Source organism: Gymnoscopelus microlampas (genome assembly GCF_963454915.1).
Source record: "Gymnoscopelus microlampas genome assembly, chromosome: 10".
Lineage (NCBI taxonomy): Eukaryota > Metazoa > Chordata > Actinopteri > Myctophiformes > Myctophidae > Gymnoscopelus > Gymnoscopelus microlampas.
Genome location: NC_139947.1, coordinates 54,132,787 through 54,158,407, shown reverse-complemented (window position 1 = coordinate 54,158,407; position 25,621 = coordinate 54,132,787). Strand labels below are relative to the sequence as shown.

The 25,621-nt window shown below is 45.3% G+C and overlaps 2 long non-coding RNA genes across 2 annotated transcripts in view; one reads left to right on the top strand and one right to left on the bottom strand.

Annotated features, from left to right (window-relative positions):
* LOC311053822 overlaps positions 1 to 25,621 on the top strand; it is a 452,603-nt gene that overhangs the window by 239,680 nt on the left and 187,302 nt on the right. The window lies entirely within an intron of this gene.
* Positions 5,953 to 6,848, bottom strand: LOC311053717. The gene is made up of 3 exons (XR_014601670.1): positions 6,756 to 6,848; positions 6,413 to 6,488; positions 5,953 to 6,307 (listed from the first exon to the last, which is right to left on the bottom strand). It is a non-coding gene; the product is annotated as an uncharacterized lncRNA (long non-coding RNA).

The following is a 25,621-nucleotide window of genomic DNA, read 5'->3' as shown; positions in this document are numbered from 1 at the left end:
GCCCGAGTTAGAAATATCCCTGTATTCATTTCTACAAAATCCATACTTTTGGGGGTTTTCACTCTTTGTTACACAGATGTGTGTGCTGTATGCTGCTGCTGCTGCGCTGTTGATGACCACTGTGTCTCATTCATGGTTTATACCAGGAGTCCCAAAGTAAAGACAACCTGAGTGAGAGCAAGTCCTGTGTGGCCGTGTCATCACTTCTACACCATAGACACCTCCACCAAATACACAGACAGAGAGACACAAGCCGTTACACACAGTGTTTCTCCACGGCTGTCACGAGGCCTTCCACGGCCGCAACAATAGCTCCCAGGTTCTCTCTCACACCTGTCTGTGTTTCCAGTGACCTCCTCAGACCAGACACTTCTTGGCTCAGCTGCTCCGTTCTGCTTAGCAGCGCCGAGGCGTCCATATTGCCGAAGCCCACAGGTGGCAGTTCATCCAAGTAGTGTGAAACAAACCGGGGAATATTTTCTCAAAACTCATTTAAGCAGGCCTTGAACATTATTTATGTCCTTCTGTGTGCCTTTGTGCGACACGTAGCGTACAGTGGTATCCGGGCAGAGTTCAAACTAAAGCCTCTTGGACGCCTCAGTCCACTCGGATGAAAAGTTATTTGTTTTCAACATAACCATTTCATCATGATTTAGTGTCTTAATTTTCACAACAATAAAGTTTAAATAGTATCACATAGTCTCACCCCACAAAACATTATAAAAAGTGAATGTTTACTTTTAGAATGTTTCTTAAATATGTACGCTTTTAAAGAATAGAAAAATAAACATATTTGGACATGATTCAAATTTGGACATGCCTAAATAAAGTGACTAAAGGGGTGCATATTTTCGATAAGCACAAACGGACGTGCGTACCAACCGGCGTGTAAATCTCTGATATGTGTGTATCGCCGGTCTTCCTCACTTGTGTCTGACAGTCAGAGGCGCGTTCACGTGGAGAATCATTTGCATTGCTCCATGTCCCATTTAAGACCATAAAAGGCAATTGGATACTGACGGAATACATCAGCACTCTTCAAAAGGGACAGATCTACAAGCTGACAAAGTGGCGATTAAACGTTTATAAAGTAAATAGCTGACTCTCACGTATAATGAAGAGAATAAGAAGTTTGTTTACAGTTTAACCTCATGACCAAAGGCTAATAAAACTTGGAATGGATATTTGTTACGTCCTCGTCTAGGGGAAAAAGAGATGAAACATAAAGTGGGAGTGAAACCCGTTTTTATTTAGAACTTAATATATATTTACATGAACTTAAATAGACTTTGACACGTGTGTCGTATCTTAGCCATAAGCAACCGGCAGAAAATAGGGTCCATTTCCGGGGAGGAAATAAGGCCTTGGCTACACGTACATGGATCTTTTTCTAAACGCACATTTTTGTGTGCGTTTGGGCCTTTCAGCCACACGCAAACGGTGTTTTTGGCCGCTAAAACGGATGTTTTTGTAAACGGATAAATAAGTGAAGGTTTTCCAAAACATGCGTTTCAGTGGATCTGTGTGGACATGTAATCCGGAGATTTTGAGAAACGATGACGTCATCGCGCATTCGCACATGGTCATTATAATAATAAATAATACAATAATACATAAACACCGGACCGCTCATGGTCATTATAATAATAAATGAAGAGAGAGAGAGAGCAACACTTACAGTCTATGAAACAAGGCACGCTCATTTATGGCTAAATAATGTCATACTTAATAATAAGACAGTGGTGGGAAAAGTAGCTCATTCACTGTGTGACGAAAACCCTCTTTCTCTGCGCCAAGTAGAACACACGGCGCGCACACAGATTGAATGTGGGGTCTGTCGTCCTAAAACACAATCGCCCCGGTGCCGAGAGTCCCTGCTTTATAGTGGTGTTCGATGTTTTTACATTGCCAACTCTCACATGTACATAAACGTTCAGATTTCAAATATAAAGTGCTTACCCCTGAGCCACGGACGTTACAAGGCGACCCGGACCGCGATAAGTACCCGTATCTCCCGTATTGTTCAATAAAAAGCATTTTAATCCGATCGTCGGCCATTTTCTCCAAATTTTCTCCGATGCTTTCAACCATGCGACACCAATGGTTGGAAGGTGTATTGCACTCTGATACATTACCAAAATAAAAGAACAGAAAAAGAAAATGGCCGGCGATGGGATTAAAATGTTTTTTATTGAACAATACGGGAGATACGGGTACTTATCACGGTCCGGATTGCCTTGTAACATCCGTGGCTCAGGGGTAAGCACTTTATATTTGAAATCTGAACGTTTATGTACATGTGAGAGTTGGCAATGTAAAAAAAAACGAACACCACTATAAACCAGAGACTCGACAGCGTCATGTGAACCATGGCTACTGTTTGCGCTGCAGCTGCGCCCTAATAATGTTGTTTTCGTTTATGTTCACGTATGCTGTTCACGTATGCTATTAAAAGAATGCAGCTATTGCAGTATTGGGCCTTAACATGTGATTACAAATGTATTTGTATTTGGCCCCTCATATATATAATTATAAAATAAATGTAAATATAAAATCTGATATAAAATTGAAACATGCAGCTGATCGATGCGTTTCTGCGTCTACGTGTGGACAGGGATTTTTGTTTATCTTTGTCATGTGGCCAGGGATTCTTTTTAAAAACGGAGGACTAAAATATCCGTTTAGTAAAAGATCCATGTACGTGTAGCCAAGGCCTGAGTCACAGCTCAGAGTCCGAGGTTTTCTTTCTCAACAATTACTTTATTGTCAGAGTCCTTTAGCAATCTGATCTGGATGTCTTCTCCGCTTTAATATCTCAAACCAGCTGGGCCAGGCACCTAAAATATACCACACGTGTGTGTGTGTGATGGCTTACATAAGATGAATCTGAGGGCGGAACACACACACGTTGCATGATGAACTATAATAAAAACGTCAGAGGCTTGACATGTTTGATATTTCAAATCCGTTTCAATATGCAAATAACTCGACCTGTATTGTTAGAAGGATGCCAGAGAATGTAAGGAGTGCTGCATACATCCTTAGATATGTGCAGAAACCGGTTTATTATTTTCACGGTACAGCAAAGTATAACATGGCACGAAGATGCGTGCAATGCCACGTGATTAACGATGTGCCGTATAGCACATTAAGTTACATTTCTTTGATAAGGCTTTCAGAGGTCTCTCATCCCTCTCTCTCTCTCTCTCTCTCTCTCTCTCTCTCTCTATGCCAGGAGATAATAAAACACCTTTCTATCTACTCAGATAACGCCCAATACAAACTCATTAATATTAATATATAATAGTTTTGTTTTAAATGGTCTAGCCTTGACGACCATGCAGTCTTATGCAAAGGTTAAAATGTAAATTAGATAGTATTTTATTTAGACAGATGCCAGGTCATTGTTGACCTGGCATCCTAAGTGTGTGAATAGTTTCAATGTACATAATGTATTTTTTAAATTATTATTATAATGTTTAGACTGATGATTGATGGTTGTTGCTTTATCTATGATCCTAGATTACTGAGGCACTACACTATTACCTCCAGTTTATCTTGTTTACTGTAAATCACGTCTACTAAATGCCAACATAGTTGTAATGTGTCTTTTGTAATTTACACAGTGTCCTATTTATTTGTGTTTGTGAAATATTCTTTTTTATTATTAAATAATAGGCTATGGTGTGTGTGTGTGTGTGTGTGTGTGTGTGTGTGTGTGTGTGTGTGTGTGTGTGTGTGTGTGTGTGTGTGTGTGTGTGTGTGTGTGTGTCCAGGCCAACAGGACGAGCAGGGTTTCTACGGCAGCATTAATAAATCAACCTAAGATGACAGCTTGATGAAATACATAGGTTAGTTTTCTTCGGCATGCAGCCACCATCAGCATTGTGTTCCAGTACAATTATAATAATGAAGGTATGTTTTCTCCCTCAGGCCTCCACTGTTCTCTCTGAATGAAGTGTTTATGGCTTAAAGGGAAATACCACAATGATTGAGATCATGTGATCAGCGACATACGCAAGGTGTACTTTTGGCTGAGGGGGCGGAGCCAAAAGTACACTTACATATGTCACTGATCACATGACGTCAATCATTTATCCAGTTCTATAGGTAACATAGAAGGGGGGGGGGGGACTTTTCTCTAAGGTGTATTAAGTAAAACATTTGAGTACTTTTCCCACCACTGTATATGTGGGAGCTATCCGTGGTGCTGAACTCACTACTAATACAAAAGGACAGTTTGACTCTCAGCCTTCTTGACATCAAAGCCCTTCAGTTTGATATGCATTAGATCAGCCCGGGGACCCCCAGGGGTCCTTGAGAAGGTGCCAGGGGGTCCGTAGTAAACACATAAACAGTTTAAAAACACAGTTCAATGTTGAAAATGAGTGGCCCTTTAAGAGGTAATTTAATGGCAACGTGTACCTGTATTATTTTGATGCATGCAGGTGTAAATGTGCTACATACTTCAAATGAGTCATAAATTAAGCTTTGGATGACAACTCAATTAGTTTCTTTGCAGCTGGATTGAACTTGCTTTTACAGTTTAATACACCCACCCAGGGCAGGAATTCCATGGCTGCCGTTGTCTTCACTTCAAGCCAGGATGCTTTTAAAAGGACACCGCAATGACTGAACTATTCTGATTGATGCACAGGCAAATGACACACTGATAGATGAGGAATGTCAGCAATGACAGCTTGCTGTCTGATTAAAAACTCACGTTTCTCAACCAGTGGCTCAGCACCCAAAAGTGGGACAAGGAACTTTACATAATAATAATAATAATAAAAACATGACGCAGCTATTTCAAAAGGACACAATATAGGATTAAACATTTGGGGAATAAAGGCAGCTTCATAAAAGTGAGTTGGAGAGATTTGAACCAGGGTGTCAGGACACAAGGACGGGGGCAGAGGACACTGAGACAGGGGCATAGGGAGAGGAGAGCACTGGTCTGGTGGCTGAAGGGACACTGGGAGGACAGAACAGGGGTCTGGTGGCTGAAGGGACACTGAGAGGACAGAACAGGGGTCTGGTGGCTGAAGGGACACTGGGAGGACAGAACAGGGGTCTGGTGGCTGAAGGGACACTGAGAGGACAGAACAGGGGTCTGGTGGCTGAAGGGGCACTGGGAGGACAGAACAGGGGTCTGGTGGCTGAAGGGGCACTGGGAGGACAGAACAGGGGTCTGGTGGCTGAAGGGACACTGGGAGGACAGAACAGGGGTCTGGTGGCTGAAGGGACACTGAGAGGACAGAACAGGGGTCTGGTGGCTGAAGGGACACTGGGAGGACATAACAGCGGTCTTGTGACTGAAGGGACACTTGGATCCCGGGGTCCGGCGACTGGAGCGCAAGCCCATCACTCGGCAACTGGAGTGCCGGCCCGGGGTCCAACCGCTGGAGTGCAGACCCAAGGCCCAACGACTTGGGTATCGGCCCAGTGTCCAGCGGCTGGAGTGCTGGGTTTGGTTCAGCAGTGACAACCAGTGGCAGTTCAGAAAGTTCAACGGGGGTGTCAGCAGGGGAAACGGACGAGGGTCCCGGCAGACTGTCAGCAGAGACAGCCGACAGGACATCTGGGCGGGCGTCGGCGAGGGCAACCGACGAGGAAACAGGTTGGACACAGGCACATGTATAAATACATAATATATTAGAACTGCTGTTAACTGTATACAATAATACATTATAACTGCTGTTAACTGTGCCTATAAAGAAAACATCACATGGATGCACCTGGGACGTATCATCAGTGTTGTAGCCTGGGGTCACAGGGTGTTTCGGGTCTCGCAACAACATACACCCTCGCCCAGGTGACCCAGCCGAGGTTCATCAAGCCCCGACTTACGTCCCAGTAGCTACTGTACCCACGGTCAGTCCTATAGGGAAAGACAGAGCGACTCAGTCCGCTTCTCTGGAACTACTCTGCCGGGACTCGGGGAGGCTCTGGCACGTGGAGGGACAGTAGGCTCTGTGGGTTGTCTCCTGGCCGGGCTCCTCCTTCGTCTCACCAGGTCCAGTATGAAATAATACATTATAACTGCTGTTAACTGGTGGGACAAATGTAACCAAGAGGCCTAATGTACATAATAGATAGACCAAAGAATTATATTTAAAATATATAATCTTTAATGAATATTGCGGTATAGAAATAGATTGTCTTTATTACAAATACAGTTATCACAATTTAGCTAATTAAAAACAGAGACAGACTGAGCTTCATATGAATGCTCACCCTAACCAACTGAACCCTTATCATGAAGTAGCTCTGTGGGCTAAAGCAGAGACCACCTGATGATCACCACCTGTTATGACATGGAAATGGAACATAATGAATATCAACGCATAATAGCAGCAATTCATTATTATATTTCCAAAGTGCATAGCCTATATATGAGCCAAAGACTCACCGCAGACACCAGACTGTTTGTCCCTAATCTTTGGACACAGACGTGAGTTCCCACACGAAATGCTGACTGTTGCACACTACAAAAGACAGACATTTATAGTTCCATTTAGCAACAATCACATACAGTCATATAATGATGTAAAAACAAACGAGAGAGAGCTAGACTTATATTTTTATAAGTATCGCCAGGCGTAAACACACCGCCTCCCTCCTTCACTGTTGGGACTGTCTGTCGTTCCCTAGGGAAGACCAATTCACGCTGTAACCGACTAAACAGTGCACACAAACCTAGCGACATGATAATACAAGCAAGCTCCGCTTTACACTACAGTTAAGTTACTCACCAGGACACGTTGCCAACCGAGTATCTACACGCCACACTCTCTCTCGTGGTGTAACAGGGGAACCGTTGCCCGCTCCCTACTGGGAAGTGTTTGTTCAAGACTGTTTAGATGCCAGGCTGAAATACACGCCGATGCCAGAGCCACACCCCCACTACTCGTCCGCACCCCACGCTACCCACCCGGCCACACGTAGAAGGAAACTGGCACAGATAAATAAGTCACACCCTGTGTTCTTTGGTGGCATGTGAACAGTGAAGACATGAGGAAGTAAACCATTTTTTAGGGGCGGCCATAGCTGAGTGGTTGGTGAACCCGCCTAGGGAGCCCCCTGGTTGCCCCAGGTTCGATTCCAGGCCATCCCAGCATGTGTCGATGAAATGAAATTTGTCCCTGAGCAAGACTCTTAACCCCTAATTACTCACAGGTTCTCGTTGGAAACAAGACCGCAAGGACTTTCATGAACGACCTGTTAAAAGGAATTATCCTTATTATCCTTAAACTAAAGAAAACAAACTCATTTAGCAGTATAGCTGTCAATCTGTCATCGTGTTTTTGATGAATTGTTAAATGTTCACGCGCACGCACACACACACACACACACACACACACACACACACACACACACACACACACACACACACACACACACACACACACACACACACACACAGAACAGATGGTATATGCATTATGCTTCATTGACCTGGGTACCCTAGCCTCTAGGGCTACGTACGTCCGTTACCCTTTTCCATTACACCAAATCTCTTCACCGAACATAGCCGATCTACACGCTCACAAAGTAAAATGCTGTGATCTTGTAGATCTGCTATTTTCTCTGAATGTTTGCCCCACAGTCGATTCGTGATGTATGTGATGGCAGTGGCTCCGGGGTAGAGCGGCCGGTAGAGTGGCCGGATGGCAACTGTGATGTTCCCGGTTCGATCCCGGGCTCCCCCAGAGTTAGTGTGGAAGTGTCCTTGAGCATGACGCTGAACCCCTAAGTGCCTTGCATGGTTTCCTCCGCCATCTGTGTGTGTGTGTGTGTGTGTGTGTGTGTGTGTGTGTGTGTGTGTGTGTGTGTGTGTGTGTGTGTGTGGATGAATGTAATGCAAAATATTATGTAAAGCGCTTTGGATAAAATGGCTTTATAAATGCACCATTGATAGGTGTAAGTTATATACTTTGGTAAAAAACGTATGTTATTGTATTTGTTCTAAAGTGTTTTATCTTATCTTATGAATAGTTTTGGAGTGGACTACCAGCTTTGATCCCTTTGCTGTTTTTATTGCTGTCGTCTTTTATTATTGATGCTCAAAAGTATATTGTAATCCCTGGAGAGAGAGAGAGAGAGAGAGAGAGAGAGAGAGAGAGAGAGAGAGAGAGAGAGAGAGAGAGAGAGAGAGAGAGAGAGAGAGAGAGAGAGAGAGAGAGAGAGAGAGAGAGAGAGAGAGAGAGGTGTAACACTGTGTGCATGGGGAGAACACAGTGTGTACAAGGGCATTTAAACAGGGGATTCGACCCCCAGGGGGCCCTCAGGAGTTACTACAACTAACTCTTGAGGGCCCTGGGGACCCAGAGGGTGTTTTCAGAGTTAGGCGTGGCGAAGGCGCCCGGCACGCCTCCTATACCTCCGGACCGTCACTGACCGCCACTGACCGCCACTGACTGTCACTGACCGCCACGGACCGCCACTGTCCACCACTGACCGCCACTGACCGCCACTGACCGCCACTGACCACCACTGACCGCCACTGACCGCCACTGACCACCACTGACCACCACTGACCACCACTGACCACCACTGACCGCCACTGACCGCCACTGACCACCACTGACCGCCACTGACCGCCACTGTCCACCACTGACCACCACTGACCGCCACTGACCGCCACTGACCACCACTGACCACCACTGACCACCACTGACCACCACTGACCGCCACTGACCGTCACTGACCACCACTGACCACCACTGACCACCACTGACCGCCACGGACCTGCCACGGACCGCCACTGACCACCACTGACCACCACTGACCACCACTGACCGCGACTGACCACCACTGACCGCCACTGACCACCACGGACCACCACGGACCACCACGGACCGCCCCAGACCCGCCACTGACCTGTGGTATATTTTGCGCATTGAGACAGAGCAGTTGAGATTTAATTAGGCCAGATCTCTGTCAATTTTACTTTAAATCTTATAATTTTAATGTTTCTGTGATCTTATTTAGAACTACAAGCTCACAACACGTGTGGATGCAATGAGTTGTGAGTTCATAGATCAGATATTTTCAGCCCCACCTACCAGGTTTATTGACCAATCATACGTCCCAATGCTTAATTTATGGACGTAACATAACAGATCTACAAGCTAACAACGCGTCTCTCCCATGAGCATTGCAGCTTGAAGATCTGTTGTGTTTGTTGATCAGCTCCCAAAGTCCCCGCCTGCTTCCTTTTTTCTTTCCTATACCTCTGGATACCTACGGTTTCCAATGGTCGGCCGTTTGAAGATCGTGCAAGAATTAACAGCTGACTAACCTGGATAGATAGATAGATAGATAGATAGATAGATAGATAGATAAATAGATGTAGGGATTTTAATATAATATATTATTTCTCAACTTATTATTTATTCACCTGGGGGGGGCGTGTGGCGATCGGGGTTGGGCATGTGTGTTTGTGTGTGTGTGTTACGGCCGCGGACTTTTGACAGACAGACAGACAGACAGACAGACAGACAGACAGACAGACAGACAGACAGACAGACAGACAGACCCAGGCCGTCGGAGCACACTCACTCACACCAAAAATAGCCGATCTACAAGCTCATAACTCCTGCCAGCGCAAGGCGTTGTGAGCTTGTAGATCGGCTATTTTTGGAAAAGAGCTATCGGTGTAGAGGGAAAAAAGAGCAGACCACGTAAACTAAAAAAGTTGCATCTGAAACACAATTTTAAAAAATATAGAGGGGGTCCCTGCTTCATCAGCTAGCTTGTAGATCTGCTATTTTTATTTTTATTTCTTTGGTGGATGGATAAGGCAGCTATCTGCTTGCCACAACTCCAATGTCATACCTGACTCTATCTCGCTTAACACAACTCCAATGTCATACCTGACTCCATCTCACTTAACACAACTCCAATGTCATACCTGACTCTCTCTCTCTTAACACAACTCCAATGTCATACCTGACTCCATCTCACTTAACACAACTCCAATGTCATACCTGACTCTCTCTCTCTCTTAACACAACTCCAATGTCATACCTGACTCTCTCTCTCTTAACACAACTCCAATGTCATACCTGACTCTCTCTCTCTTAACACAACTCCAATGTCATACCTGACTCTCTACACTGCGCAGCTACAAAATTACCCTTTTATGTGAGCTTTCAAAGTTAGCTTTCAAAGTGAGCTTGTAGATCGGCTATTTTCAAAGGATTTTTATACATTTTATACAATAGCCTACATACGATCCCCACAAAAAGACCACGCCAAAAATAGCTAGGGGGTCCTTGGGCTGAAAACGTTAAAGACCCCTGTGATATATGATAGATGAATTGACAGATATATATATATATATATATATATATATATATATATATATATATATATATATATATATATATATATATATATATATATATATATATATATATATATATATATATATAGATAGGTGTGTGTGTGTGTGTGTGTGTGTGTGTGTGTGTGTGTGTGTGTGTGTGTGTGTGTGTGTGTGTGTGTGTGTGTCCAGGCCAACAAGACGAGCAGGGTTTCTGCAGCAGCATTAATAAATCAACCTAAGAAAAAAAAAAAAAAATTTTGAAAAAAATATATTTTTGATGTTTGAGGGGGACCCCCGCGGACCCCCTGCTGGTCGACGGCCCCCCTGTGGAGTGTTGGGCCGCGCGGGGACCCCCCTGGAACATGGCGGACCCCTTCGGTGTATTTTTTTTTTTCATGAAGGTGGTTGCTTGTTTCTGGCGCTTGTTTTTAGAGAACCTGGCATGCCAACGACTTGGCAACCCGACTTGTTTGTTTTTGTGTTTGGGATGAACATGGCACGTGAAGGACGGACATAGTGTGATCGAGGCATGAGTGAAGTGAAAGTAACGGCCTGGGTGGAACAAAGGAGGTACGTAAGAAGGGGGGGGGGGGGGGGGGGGGGGGGGGTTGAAGCAAAGGAGCTGCGTGTGTGTTGGTGTGGAGGAGATGGGCAGAGTGCAATGGCGGCGCAAGCCAGCGCATGCTGCCGCACGTTACACCAGAAATGGTGCCTGGAGAAAATGGTGACCAAAAAAAAAGTTTTGAAAAAAAGGAAAAAACCCCCGCAGCGGCTGGCAGCTGTTGTGGTGATGAGGTCGTGCGCAGGGTAAACGGTACGAAAGCTGCCTCCCCTTCCGTTTTGTCCGACATTTGGTGAGTAGAATTAATTATGTTGCGCGGTGGAAAAGCTGTAGTGAGCAGTGAGATGTCCCCTACGCGAGGCGTAAATTCAGCGCGGCCGCCGTGGCGAGTCAGTTGCCGACATGTGGTCTGGCGGTGCGTTGTTTATTCGATAACAGAGCTGTGGGGTGTCGCACCCAGGGTGCGGAAGTTGCTCGCCATTTATATAGTTAGATTATACATTACACACACACACACACACACACACACACACACACACACACACACACACACACACACACACAGAGAGAGCTGCAGGTGTACCTTGGCAGGGTTAGGGTTCTTGCTTGTTGTGGGGTTCGGGTCGCACTGGCTCTGCTTTTTGCGTCCTTTCACAACAACGCTCCACTGTGGGGACTTAGTTGTGAACGTGGCAATGAACTAGTTACAACATGTCCTCTTGTTGAGAGGAACCCGCCAGACCCTGCACCCCCTCTCGTGAGGTACCTGACCCTGCGCCCCCTCTCGTGAGGTACCTGACCCTGCACCCCCTCTCGTGGGGTACCTGACCCTGCACCCCCTCTCGTGGGGTACCAGACCCTGCACCCCCTCTCGTGGGGTACCTGACCCTGCACCCCCTCTCGTGGGGTACCTGACCCTGCACCCCCTCTCGTGAGGTACCAGACCCTGCACCCCCTCTCGTGGGGTACCGGACCCTGCACCCCCTCTCGTGAGGTACCTGACCCTGCACCCCCTCTCGTGGGGTACCAGACCCTGCACCCCCTCTCGTGAGGTACCTGACCCTGCACCCCCTCTCGTGGGGTACCAGACCCTGCACCCCCTCTCGTGGGGTACCAGACCCTGCACCCCCTCTCGTGGGGTACCAGACCCTGCACCCCCTCTCGTGGGGTACCAGACCCTGCACCCCCTCTCGTGAGGTACCGGCAAGCCCGGAATCCAAACCCGGAGAGCTCTTGATGAGAAGGGCCGGTTAGCCCCCGCAGCCCCTCCTCTCCCGTGCCGCGCCGGCAGAATGTAAGGAGTGCTGCATACATCCTAGATATGTGCAGAAACCGGTTTATTAGTTTCACGGTACAGTGAAGTATAAACGCAAACATGCTTGCACAAAGCACATGCAACGGCTAAAACAATATATTGTTTTATACAGTTAACAACAGGTATAATATATTGTTTTCTACAGTTAACAACAGTTATAATATATTGTTTTATACGGTTAAAACAGTTATAATATATTGTTTTATACAGTTAACAACAGTTGTAATATATTGCTTTATACAGTTAACAATAGTTATAATATATTGTTTTATACAGTTAACAACAGTTATAATATATTGTTTTATACAGTTAAGTCAGAATGGTCAAAATTCCTGGCAGTGACAGCAGCCTGTTCTAGAAAACCCTCTGGCAGGGAATGTGTTAATAAATCAACCTAAGATGACAGCTTGATGAAATACATAGGTTAGTTTTCTTGGGCATGCAGCAGCCATCAGCATTGTGTTCCAGTACAATTATAATAATGAAGGTATGTTTTCTCCCTCAGGCCTCCACTGTTCTCTCTGAATGAAGTGTATATGGCTTAAAGGGGAATACCACAATGATTGAGATCATGTGATCACATACGCAAGGTGTACTTTTGGCTGAGGGGGCGGAGCCAAAAGTACACTTACCAGTTCCATTAGAAAATGGTGTGTGAAGGAGTCATTCTGCCTGTGTGCCTTTGGGCCAGTTGGGGGGGGGGGGGGGGGGGGTGGGGGGTGCCATAGCAATCGGCAGGTGGCGATCGGTGTTGGGCGTGTGTGTGTGTGTGTGTGTGTGTGTGTGTGTGTGTGTGTGTGTGTGTGTGTGTGTGTGTGTGTGTGTGTGTGTGTGTTACGGCCGCAGACTTTAGACAGACCCAGGCCGTCGGAGCACATTCACTCACACCAAAAATAGCCGATCTACAAGCTCAAACCGCCTCGCAGCGCGTTGTGAGCTTGTAGATCGGCTATTTTTGGCAGAGAGATATCGGTGTAGAGGAGAAAAAAAGAGCAGACCACGTGCTTAATTAGTAATCAGTGGCTGGTCCGTGGCGGGTCCGGGGCGGTCAGTGGCTGTGTGTGTGTGTGTGTGTCCAGGCCAACAGGACGAGCCCCCAGAAGCAGGTTCCAGGGACCCCCCAGAAGCAAAGATTTTAGTTAAAAATGTTTAAAACAAAACATATTCAAAGATTTGCACACATTTTCATATGTTTTACTCATACTTGTAGATCGGCTATTTTTGAACAGCCAAAGTGTAAAATAATGCTTTGTAGCTCAAAACAAAAAGTGACACAGATGCATTCCAGGTCTTAAGGGTTAATGATGGCACGGTATGGGCACACTGGGGAGATGCCATTCTATAGCATTTATAAACGTTTATAAGCAGTTTGTAGACTATTAACAAATCATTAACAACCTATTTATTGACATTTGTAAATGATTACTAAAACCTTTATAACTACGGTTACAAATCATCTATAAAGGTATTAGTAAGTAGTAAAAACTATTCATGAATAAGCCATGTATAATACATCTGTAAATAATTATTAAATCATTTGTAACTGATGTTACATAATATATATGTTATATAATAATATTCCTAAAGTATCTATAAATCCTTTGTACATGTTATTATGTGCCCTATAGTAAAGTGAAGACAGTTCATCATTTATGACTGTCTGTTAATGTGTTTGTTCATGTTTACATATGCTTTGTAAAACATTCCTAAAATATCTATAAATCCTTTGTACATGTTATTATGTGCCCTATAGTAAAGTGAAGACAGTTCATCATTTATGACTGTCTGTTAATGTGGACTTTCTCCTTACCTGTTGCAAACTACCTGGCTTTCATGAATGCAGACACCAAACAATTACTTGAATTATCTTTCATGTTAAGCAAATGATGCGTAAGACATTCGTAAAGAGTATGTAAACCATTTGCAGACGTTATCATGGGCCTGAGCCTAGTTGTTTCTTTTGGGCTTGTTTTCATAGACCTGTCCGCTTGTTTATTTTGCAAAATCTGGCAACACACTGATTACCTGCATTACAGCTGCAGTAGCTTACTAGGGAGGAAATGAACAGTGATGCAGTTGCAGACTGGACAGAAATATGTCTAATTCATGTTTTATGTGTTTTAACTGTCTTGTTGCAGGTGATCGAGCTAACATAAAATGGCTAATCTTACACACATGAAGTAGCATTATGACCAGGGGGTATTTTGATGGTGGCTGTTTGTATCCACAATGTTTGTTTTGATGTGTAGGCTAGTAATATGCTCCATGCTTAGCAGTTTAGCTTAGCAGCTAAAGCTAACTTGCACTGGGAGGTGGTGACTGCAGAGGCTCCAAGCTGCTACTCTGTGATTCTGTTGTGATTCATTTCTTTGTTTAAATGTCAGTGTGTGTGCTGTGTCCAAGAGTTGTTACATTTTATATCTTAATACATTGTTTTACACTTTTATACTCTATAACGTTACTTCTGCCACTTTTTGATGTCACAAGTTTTACTAATCATTGTTAAACATGAAATAATAATGCATAGTCTTCACTTTACAACAAGGCACATGATAACGTTTGCAAATGGTGAACATTACGAATGTCTTACGAACATATATTAAACATGAAAGATAATTCTAATTGTTTGGTGTCTGCATTCATGAAAGCCAGGTAGTTTGCAACAGGTAAGGAGAAAGTCACATTAACAGACAGTTGTAAAGGATGAACTGTCTTCACTTTACTATAGGGCACATAATAACATGTACTAAGGATTTATAGATACTTTAGGAATGTTTTACAAAGCATATGTTAAAGATGAACAAACACATTAACAGACATTTGTAAATGATGAACTGTCTTCACTTTACTATAGGGCACATAATAACATGTACTAAGGATTTATAGATACTTTAGGAATGTTTAATAAAGCATGTTAAACATGAACAAGCTACCAATAGCTTGTATATATTATGTAACATAAGTTACAAATGATTTAATAATCATTTACAGATGTACATGGCTTATTCAAGAATAGTTTTACTACTTACTAATACCTTTATAGATGATTTGTAACCGTAGTTATAAAGGCTTTAGTATAAATTTACAAATGTCAACAAACAGGTTGTTAATGATTTGTTAATAGTCTAAAAACCGCTTATAAACGTTTATAAATGCTTTATAACGGGTCATTATTGTAAAGTGCTACCCCATTGGTAGCACTGCGCCCGGCCGAGTGGCCAAATGTTTGTTTGAAATCGTCACAACAGTGTGAAATAAATAAATATGATGTGAACAGGCACGGTACATCATTAGCAGGTCGATATTTATCCTGCAGCTTCTTGTTCATGTCTCAAAATGACTGGATGGATTCACAGGTTTTGTAGCATTTGTAGAACTATTTGGCCTTAAATGCAAACATAAAATCGAATGTAAAATATAAAATGAATACATGTATTTAAAATCGTTCTGGTTACCTTATTGTTTACCAGCCGCAAGCAACTCTTAGATCCTATTTTTTAATATCTTTGATTGATTGATTGAATACTTTATGAGCAGTTTGCAAACAATAAATCACACCCTGTGTGAAGGAAGCGGTGCCTTTGATGAGCTTATTTAATTGGGTTATATATGAACTAGAGAAACAATGTTAAATCCCTGTACATACATTTGAAGGCTACTGAACAGCACCACTGGAAGCAGATCACACACAGGTGTTAAGTGGTGCCAGGTATATAGCAGTGGTGGGGCCATATGCATTCCAAGGTGAGTGGCAAAAAGTGATCTATCATAGCTGACAGGGTGGGTACCCAAAAGCAGACACAGAGACAGGGAAGTGGTCTTTAACTAATATGTTTGTGGTGTGGGTGCTGTTGTAGTGTGAGGCCTGGTGGAGGCAGGGTGCTGTTGTAGTGTGAGGCCTGGTGGAGGCAGGGTGCTGTTGTAGTGTGAGGCCTGGTGGAGGCCTGGTGGAGGCAGGGTGCTGTTGTAGTGTGAGGTCTGGTAGAGACAGGGTGATGTTGTAGTGTGAGGTCTGGTAGAGACAGGGTGATGTTGTAGTGTGAGGTCTGGTAGAGACAGGGGCCCTCATTTATCAACGCGGTGTAGACCAAATAATGGGCGTACGGCGAGATCACCGCAATTTTCGGCATTTATCAATATATCCTGACGTGGGCTTTATCCTACGGTACGCTGAGATCTCACGTCTGGTCGGGACCAGTTGTTGACGTTGGCTGCACCCGTTTATTCCATCCTAGACCTGCGGAGCAGCATTGTTTGACTGTCTGAGAGGCATTGGACACCTAATCCACTCATAAATCTGTATATCTACACTAATAAATAATCCCTGTGAAAATATAACATTTTATAAAGTAATTTAAACAAACTGCTTTAACAGTCATTCAGATAAGATTGTAGATCTGTCTGTATTGAAAATAGCAGATCTACAAGCTCACAAGCCAGCAACGCGTTGTGAGCTTGTAGATCTGCTATTTTCAAAATATACGGGCGCTTTCTGCGAGAGCACTCTTCTGCGCGAGCACCGGTCTAACAGGCGGCGCTGCTGTTATATTTTCATGGCCACCGGGAGATCAGACATTTAACCCATGGTCCAACACACACCAGCCTTCATTCATTAATGTTCTCTCCAGGCTATCTCTCATTAATGCGGAGCGGGACGGGACTCGCCCGTCCGACGGTCCGAGTCTCACTGGGAAATGGGAATAGCCTACATGAGGGCTTTATTTTAGTGTAACTCGAACGCGCACTGCTCGGTATGGGTTAAATACATTAATCTACAAAAGTATTCCATTCATGCCGATGTGATTGGTATCATAATATGTCATTCATGTAGGCTACAAGCCTACGTGACAATACGCTACGGGCGTGTGTGTGTGTGTGTGTGTGTGTGAGAGAGAGAGAGCGAGCGAGAGAGGCGTGTGCGTGTGCGTGTGCGGCGAGGCCAGCGGGGGGGGGGGGGGGGGGGGGGCTGTTTCTTATTGGCTTTTCATGTCTTTGGTCGTATTCTGGTTCGTCTTCATGTCGTAAAATCGGGGCGTTTTGAGAATATTTATGGGGCGTGTTATTTAAATGACGCTCGTTTCAGCCGTGACATTTATCAACGCTGGGACCAAGTGTAAGCTCGGATCAGCTGTGTAGGATGCGTTGATAAATGTGACTTCGACGTTGGTGTACGCCGAATATATGGAAAAATATACGGCGGTTTATACGCTGCGTTGATAAATGAGGGCCAGGGTGATGTTGTAGTGTGAGGTCTGGTAGAGACAGGGTGATGTTGTAGTGTGAGGTCTGATGGAGGCAGGGTGCTGTTGTAGTGTGAGGCCTGGTGGAGGCAGGGTGCTGTTGTAGTGTGAGGTCTGGTAGAGACAGGGTGATGTTGTAGTGTGAGGTCTGGTAGAGACAGGGTGATGTTGTAGTGTGAGGTCTGGTGGAGACAGGGTGATGTTGTAGTGTGAGGTCTGGTGGAGGCAGGGTGCTGTTGTAGTGTGAGGTCTGGTAGAGACAGGGTGATGTTGTAGTGTGAGGTCTGGTAGAGACAGGGTGATGTTGTAGTGTGAGGTCTGGTAGAGACAGGGTGATGTTGTAGTGTGAGGTCTGGTGGAGGCAGGGTGCTGTTGTAGTGTGAGGCCTGGTGGAGGCAGGGTGCTGTTGTAGTGTGAGGTCTGGTAGAGACAGGGTGATGTTGTAGTGTGAGGTCTGGTAGAGGCAGGGTGCTGTTGTAGTGTGAGGTCTGGTGGAGACAGGGTGATGTTGTAGTGTGAGGTCTGATGGAGGCAGGGTGCTGTTGTAGTGTGAGGTCTGGTAGAGACAGGGTGATGTTGTAGTGTGAGGTCTGGTAGAGACAGGGTGATGTTGTAGTGTGAGGTCTGATGGAGGCAGGGTGCTGTTGTAGTGTGAGGTCTGGTAGAGACAGGGTGATGTTGTAGTGTGAGGTCTGGTAGAGACAGGGTGATGTTGTAGTGTGAGGTCTGATGGAGGCAGGGTGCTGTTGTAGTGTGAGGCCTGGTGGAGACAGGGTGTTGTTGTAGTGTGAGGTCTGGTAGAGGCAGGGTGTTGTTGTAGTGTGAGGTCTGGTAGAGACAGGGTGATGTTGTAGTGTGAGGTCTGGTGGAGGCAGGGTGCTGTTGTAGTGTGAGGTCTGGTAGAGACAGGGTGATGTTGTAGTGTGAGGTCTGGTAGAGACAGGGTGATGTTGTAGTGTGAGGTCTGATGGAGGCAGGGTGCTGTTGTAGTGTGAGGTCTGGTGGAGACAGGGTGATGTTGTAGTGTGAGGTCTGGTGGAGACAGGGTGATGTTGTAGTGTGAGGCCTGGTGGAGACAGGGTGATGTTGTAGTGTGAGGTCTGGTGGAGACAGGGTGATGTTGTAGTGTGAGGTCTGGTAGAGACAGGGTGCTGTTGTAGTGTGAGGTCTGGTGGAGACAGGGTGTTGTTGTAGTGTGAGGTCTGGTGGAGACAGGGTGATGTTGTAGTGTGAGGTCTGGTGGAGGCAGGGTGATGTTGTAGTGTGAGGTCTGGTAGAGGCAGGGTGATGTTGTAGTGTGAGGTCTGGTGGAGGCAGGGTGATGTTGTAGTGTGAGGTCTGGTAGAGACAGGGTGATGTTGTAGTGTGAGGTCTGGTAGAGACAGGGTGATGTTGTAGTGTGAGGTCTGGTAGAGACAGGGTGATGTTGTAGTGTGAGGTCTGGTGGAGGCAGGGTGCTGTTGTAGTGTGAGGTCTGGTGGAGGCCGGGTGTTGTTGTAGTGTGAGGTCTGGTAGAGGCAGGGTGATGTTGTAGTGTGAGGTCTGGTAGAGACAGGGTGATGTTGTAGTGGAGGTCTGGTGGAGGCAGGGTGTTGTTGTAGTGTGAGGTCTGGTAGAGGCAGGGTGATGTTGTAGTGTGAGGTCTGGTAGAGGCAGGGTGATGTTGTAGTGTGAGGTCTGGTAGAGACAGGGTGCTGTTGTAGTGTGAGGTCTGGTAGAGGCAGGGTGATGTTGTAGTGTGAGGTCTGGTAGAGACAGGGTGATGTTGTAGTGTGAGGTCTGGTGGAGGCAGGGTGCTGTTGTAGTGTGAGGTCTGGTGGAGGCCGGGTGTTGTTGTAGTGTGAGGTCTGGTAGAGGCAGGGTGATGTTGTAGTGTGAGGTCTGGTAGAGACAGGGTGATGTTGTAGTGTGAGGTCTGGTGGAGGCAGGGTGTTGTTGTAGTGTGAGGTCTGGTAGAGGCAGGGTGATGTTGTAGTGTGAGGTCTGGTAGAGACAGGGTGCTGTTGTAGTGTGAGGTCTGGTAGAGACAGGGTGCTGTTGTAGTGTGAGGCCTGGTGGAGGCCTGGTGATGTTGTAGTGTGAGGCCTGGTGGAGGCAGGGTGCTGTTGTAGTGTGAGGCCTGGTGGAGGCCTGGTGATGTTGTAGTGTGAGGTCTGGTGGAGGCAGGGTGATGTTGTAGTGTGAGGTCTGGTAGAGACAGGGTGCTGTTGTAGTGTGAGGCCTGGTGGAGGCCTGGTGATGTTGTAGTGTGAGGCCTGGTGGAGGCAGGGTGCTGTTGTAGTGTGAGGTATGGTAGAGGCAGGGTGATGTTGTAGTGTGAGGTCTGGTAGAGACAGGGTGATGTTGTAGTGTGAGGTCTGGTAGAGACAGGGTGATGTTGTAGTGTGAGGTCTGGTAGAGACAGGGTGATGTTGTAGTGTGAGGTCTGGTGGAGGCAGGGTGCTGTTGTAGTGTGAGGTATGGTAGAGACAGGGTGTTGTTGTAGTGTGAGGTATGGTAGAGGCAGGGTGATGTTGTAGTGTGAGGTCTGGTAGAGACAGGGTGATGTTGTAGTGTGAGGTCTGGTAGAGGCAGGGTGATGTTGTAGTGTGAGGTCTGGTAGAGACAGGGTGCTGTTGTAGTGTGAGGTATGGTAGAGACAGGGTGATGTTGTAGTGTGAGGTATGGTAGAGACAGGGTGATGTTGTAGTGTGAGGTCTGGTAGAGGCAGGGTGATGTTGTAGTGTGAGGTCTGGTAGAGACAGGGTGTTGTTGTAGTGTGAGGTATGGTAGAGACAGGGTGATGTTGTAGTGTGAGGTCTGGTAGAGGCAGGGTGATGTTGTAGTGTGAGGTCTGGTAGAGACAGGGTGATGTTGTAGTGTGAGGTCTGGTGGAGGCAGGGTGATGTTGTAGTGTGAGGTCTGGTAGAGGCAGGGTGATGTTGTAGTGTGAGGTCTGGTAGAGACAGGGTGATGTTGTAGTGTGAGGTCTGGTGGAGGCAAGGTGCTGTTGTAGTGTGAGGTCTGGTGGAGGCAGGGTGCTGTTGTAGTGTGAGGTCTGGTGGAGGCAGGGTGTTGTTGTAGTGTGAGGTCTGGTGGAGGCAGGGTGCTGTTGTAGTGTGAGGTCTGGTGGAGGCAGGGTGCTGTTGTAGTGTGAGGTCTGGTGGAGGCAGTGTGCTGTTGTAGTGTGAGGTCTGGTGGAGGCAAGGTGCTGTTGTAGTGTGAGGTCTGGTGGAGGCAGGGTGCTGTTGTAGTGTGAGGTCTGGTGGAGGCAAGGTGCTGTTGTAGTGTGAGGTCTGGTGGAGGCAGGGTGCTGTTGTAGTGTGAGGTCTGGTGGAGGCAGTGTGCTGTTGTAGTGTGAGGCCTGGTGGAGGCAGGGTGCTGTTGTAGTGTGAGGTCTGGTGGAGGCAGGGTGCTGTTGTGACTGCCTTGACTCTTAATTGACAATGATTGACACCTGGCATAGGCAACCCCTCAGCTCATCATAGAGATCTTGCACCTGTGTGAGATTCATGGTGGGGAGTGTGTGTGTGTGTGTGTGTGCATGTGACCTGGGAGGACAGGGTCCCATATGTGGACATCTATGGCGGACCCAAACACCCAGCATTCAAGTGTTCCTTGCGCAAAGACATCTGTGCTGGGTGGGGCATGTAATCCGCATGCCCACCCAGAGGCTCCCCCGACAGATCCTCTACGGCTTGTGGAGTATTTTCCAAATCCTCACAGATCTTGTATGGGGGTTTATGGCACAATATATTTTCAGAAGGGGGAGGTCTCTGCGGACAAATATTAATTTGGGGGTCCTTGCCATGAAAATGTTTGAGAACAACTGGTTCAAACAACATTAGGAAACAAGGCCAAAAAAGAAACTACACTTTCAAGCAACTTTACAGAAAAACAATCCCAAAGTCGCTTATAATAAGCGGACATGGCAACTCGGTCACAGCGGAATCAACGCACTTGCAGAGAGAGAGAGAGAGAGAGAGAGAGAGAGCGAGAGAGAGAGAGAGAGAGAGAGGCATATCACGGGATACGTCGATTAAAATGAATTGGAATAAACACAAACGTATGTATTGGGTCTGACTCTGGAGATAGCATCCTAGTGAACTACCCAGCTAGCAAAATATCGCACATTTCTGGCGTGAGGCCGTCTCCACGCCACGCCGACCGGGGCGTCCGCCGGGCGGGACACGCCGCGTCCACGCCGCGTCCTTGATCAGCGTGAGCCGCGCGTCACGCCGAGCCGCTAATCAGCCTCACTCCGGCGTAGAACGCCAACCGTGGCGTTCGTCGATAGCGGCCGGGTAGCGTAGCGCCGTCATATAATATGCTGTATATACCCCCCCTCCCTCCCTCCCTTTGGGAATCCCCCCTCCTCCCTTTCATCCCCTATATTTAGCGGCCATTGTTACACCCCCCCGCATTTGAGGTTTCTAAACATGTCCTAACCCTAATACAGAATAAGGTCCCCATCACACAGTTCCCCTGTATGTATCTGTCTAAGAACATGACATAATGCAGAAAATACATGGCCTACATGAAATAATGCAGCACAGACATTAACTCCATTGTTATGGTATTTATTAGAAAAGGAAGGCACAGAAATAATAATCCTAAAATACAAATGTATCACTTTAAAATGGCAGACAGTGAGAAAAGTATTCCACATAAAAGTATCAATGATGTAATAATTTGTGTGATGTCAGACTGGTAATCAATAGCCTACTTAAAGTAACAAAACAAGTAAACATACCCATTGAGCAGAATGTCAAGTAAAAAATGCATAAGAATATTAAAAAATAGGAGATCTATGGTCCATTTGTACACTCAGAGTTGCAGACCTGTAAGGGTCCATTTGGTTTCATCTGTACACAGACTTTCAGACATGTAAAGGTCCATTTTGAATCCATGTGTTACCGCTGTAGTTTGTCCTGGTGTATGTGTTTCTAGTTAACATGCCACAGACTCAGAGCCATATCAAAGCTACTGGAATGAATACAAAATGGGCCACTGTTCATTTAATTCAATTTTGGGTTCTGTGTGCTGGTGTCTGTGTCGCCCGCCTCTTTGACTCCTCTTCTTCCAAAGCCAATGCAGTTCCTTCATGTGGAACGCGTCACGTGAGCCACCCAACGAACGCCAACTGAGAGGGAGAGAAAGGAAATAAATTAGACAACGGTGGTGTTGATACTTTAATAAGGACCCCCAATGTAACATGCTTAAGGTCTACAGACCCTGTTAATGGCATGGCTATCTCTGAGACCCCAATTTATATAGTGAAATGTATGTTAATTTAACTCAGTGTGTAGAAACCCTTGATACATTGATCAGTTCCCCTCTTCTAATGCCTCACTAAATTTCCACATTTAGTGACAATTCTATCTGAGATGTTTTACATCGAGTTGCATCAAGTCTGTGTGTCATGCAGATAAGGCCCAGTTTTAGCATTACTGTAGCTATAGAAATGTGTTGACGATCCAAGCGCCATTGTCCCATGGTGAATTTATTGTCTTTGTTAGGGGGAAAACTAGTCAGGAAAAAACTACAAACAGTAACATACTAATATCAATGCAGGGTCTTAGCATTTTCTGGGGCCTGCATTTAGCTGCTAACCAGTGTTTAATAAAGTCATGTTTGTCGTTTTATTTTATGTAAAGGCTCAGCAACATCAGAACTCCACGATGAAAATATATAATCGTTGCCTTGTGCCTTCATACCTGAGGACAACTCCAAAATGTCCAAAATGGTACAGCTGGGTTCCATGATGCTAACCTGGAGGTTATGCTGCAGAGAGAAAGAAAAGAGAAGGAAAAAATACATTTAAGATTTCGGCTGTGGCATTAGATTGTAGATTGGCTATTTTCAGCAGCCAGTTCATTTAATGTAAAGCAAAATAATTAAGAAAATGAGCAGCCTTTCATGTGTGTGTGTGTGTGTGTGTGTGTGTAAGCTTTTAGCTTAATTCTGCCTTATTCTAGCCTGAGCATGACATGAGCTTGGCGATCTATATAAATAAAATAAGTACAAGTATCCATAACACAGATTTACCTACCAATCCATCGATCAACAGTTAGTATCATAACTCTGTGACGTGATTAAAAGTAATGTGGGTAGCAAACAAGAAAAGTCTAGTCAGTTAGCTAGCTAGCCAGCTAGCATGCAAACAATGAAACGGGGTGCTCCTTCCATTCCGACATCTCACCACTCCGACTAGTGGCTTCCGCGTGCGGTTAAGGTTAGGGTTAGGGTTAGGTATAGGGTTAGTCAACGTCGGAAAGGCGACATGTCGGAAAGGAGAAATGCACCCCAATGAAACAGACAGTGGGGGATGGGCTGTGCACCGTGCATAAACCTAAAATAAGATCGAATAAAACTATTATTACTGGCGTAAAAGTGAATTGACATATACATAAAGACACATAAAAGCTAAAACTCACCTCTTGGCTCGGAAAAATAACTTTGTTTGCAAGCTCTGGGCAGGAGTTACTGCCGACCGTCCACTGCAGTTAAAAAGGTCCGCCTTCCGTGTTGAGAGAGAGGGTGGGAGGAGTCGTGTGTGATACTTCTGTGTGACGAATATTACTCCGCATGTGTAGTCCTCCGTCTGAGTAGCTCTCCGCTGGAGAACATATCTTCCCTTTCTTTTTTAACAAAAATGTACTATTTAATTTGAACATCGATATATCAGCGGTGATTTTTCCCTAAGGCGAGAGGGGTCAGGGACCTGCTTGGTAGCAACCGGATGTCCTGTCGTTGCTCAAGGAACGGAGACAGTGTTGCCATGTCTGCTTATTATGAGCGACTTTGGGTTTGTTTGAAGACGCGTTGTGAGCTTGTACATCGGCTATTTTCAATATATATATATATATATATATATATATATATGTATATAGGCCATGTGGCCTATTAGTCGCCACATGACTTTAGCCAATACACAGTTTTGGGCTTGTTTTCATAGACCTGGCTGCTTATTTCTCTCGCAAAATATGGCAACACTCAGTCATTTGATGTAAGCATCCGTTGCGTATATCCGGTGTATACCGCCACCTACTGAACTGGAGTATATTGAGTCCCTGTAAGGCCTAAATAAAGTATGTTTAGTGCTAATAATGAATTATACAACTTGATAATAATAATAATAATAATAATAATAATAATAATAATAAGGGTAATAATAACAATAATAATAATAATAATAATAATAATAATAATATTGATAATAATAACAAGACACTTCATTATATATATTTTGTTTTAAATAAGCAAATACATCAACTCTAAATTAGAATTAACAATGCAAGGAATAAATATAATAGCAACAGAATAAGAATAATAAAAACAACAAAGCTAAAGTTTAATTTAATTTCAGGGACCCCAGTCCAATGGCATTTCTATCTTTGGGACCCAAATTCATCTTTATCTTTAATTAAAATCATTGTTAATTTAACTCTGAAACACGCACAACGTACAAGTTTCACAGGTCCATTTGGTTCCTTCCTATCATTTAGCTGGGGACCCCCTGGAACTCCCTCAAGACCCATGGTGGTCCCTGGACCCCACTTTGAGAACCAATGGTTACAGAATGTATAGGGAAAATTCAAAGCGTGGCAATAACAGCGTCAGGACGTCGTGACGCTGGCTGCAGACCGCCGCAGACTCTTGTAAAATGCTACTCCGCCGGACATTTCGGTGAGCGAGACATCTCCGGCGTGAGGAGGGCGTGAGGAGGGTGAGCCTCCGCTCGGCGGGGCCCGCTCTGTCCAGGCCGGCCTGACGTCAGTTGCAACGCCGATCTGCTAGCTGGGTATCCTATAGTGTGTCAGCCCTTGTCGGGAATCAATCGTGTTGTGAAGACCACAACGACATTATGACAGCCGATTTCAAGAAATAAACTCCTGCAGTGTGTTATGCTTAACGATCAGATGACTCCCCGACCACTTTAAGGTCGTATAGTGTGTACCGGCCTTAAGAGTATACCAAGAGGCTCTAGGTAGCAGATGTGACTTATAAGCTTTGGAATGCGTTCTGCTTATAAGTCACATCTGCCTCTAGGTAGCTGATATATTGCACTTTTACCTTAGCTCTAGGCTAGAGCTAAGGTAAAAGTGCAATATATCAGCTAGTTACTTTCATAAACAGATGAGACAAATAGGAAAATCAAATGAGCAAGAGCTAAAACAAATAAGTGTATC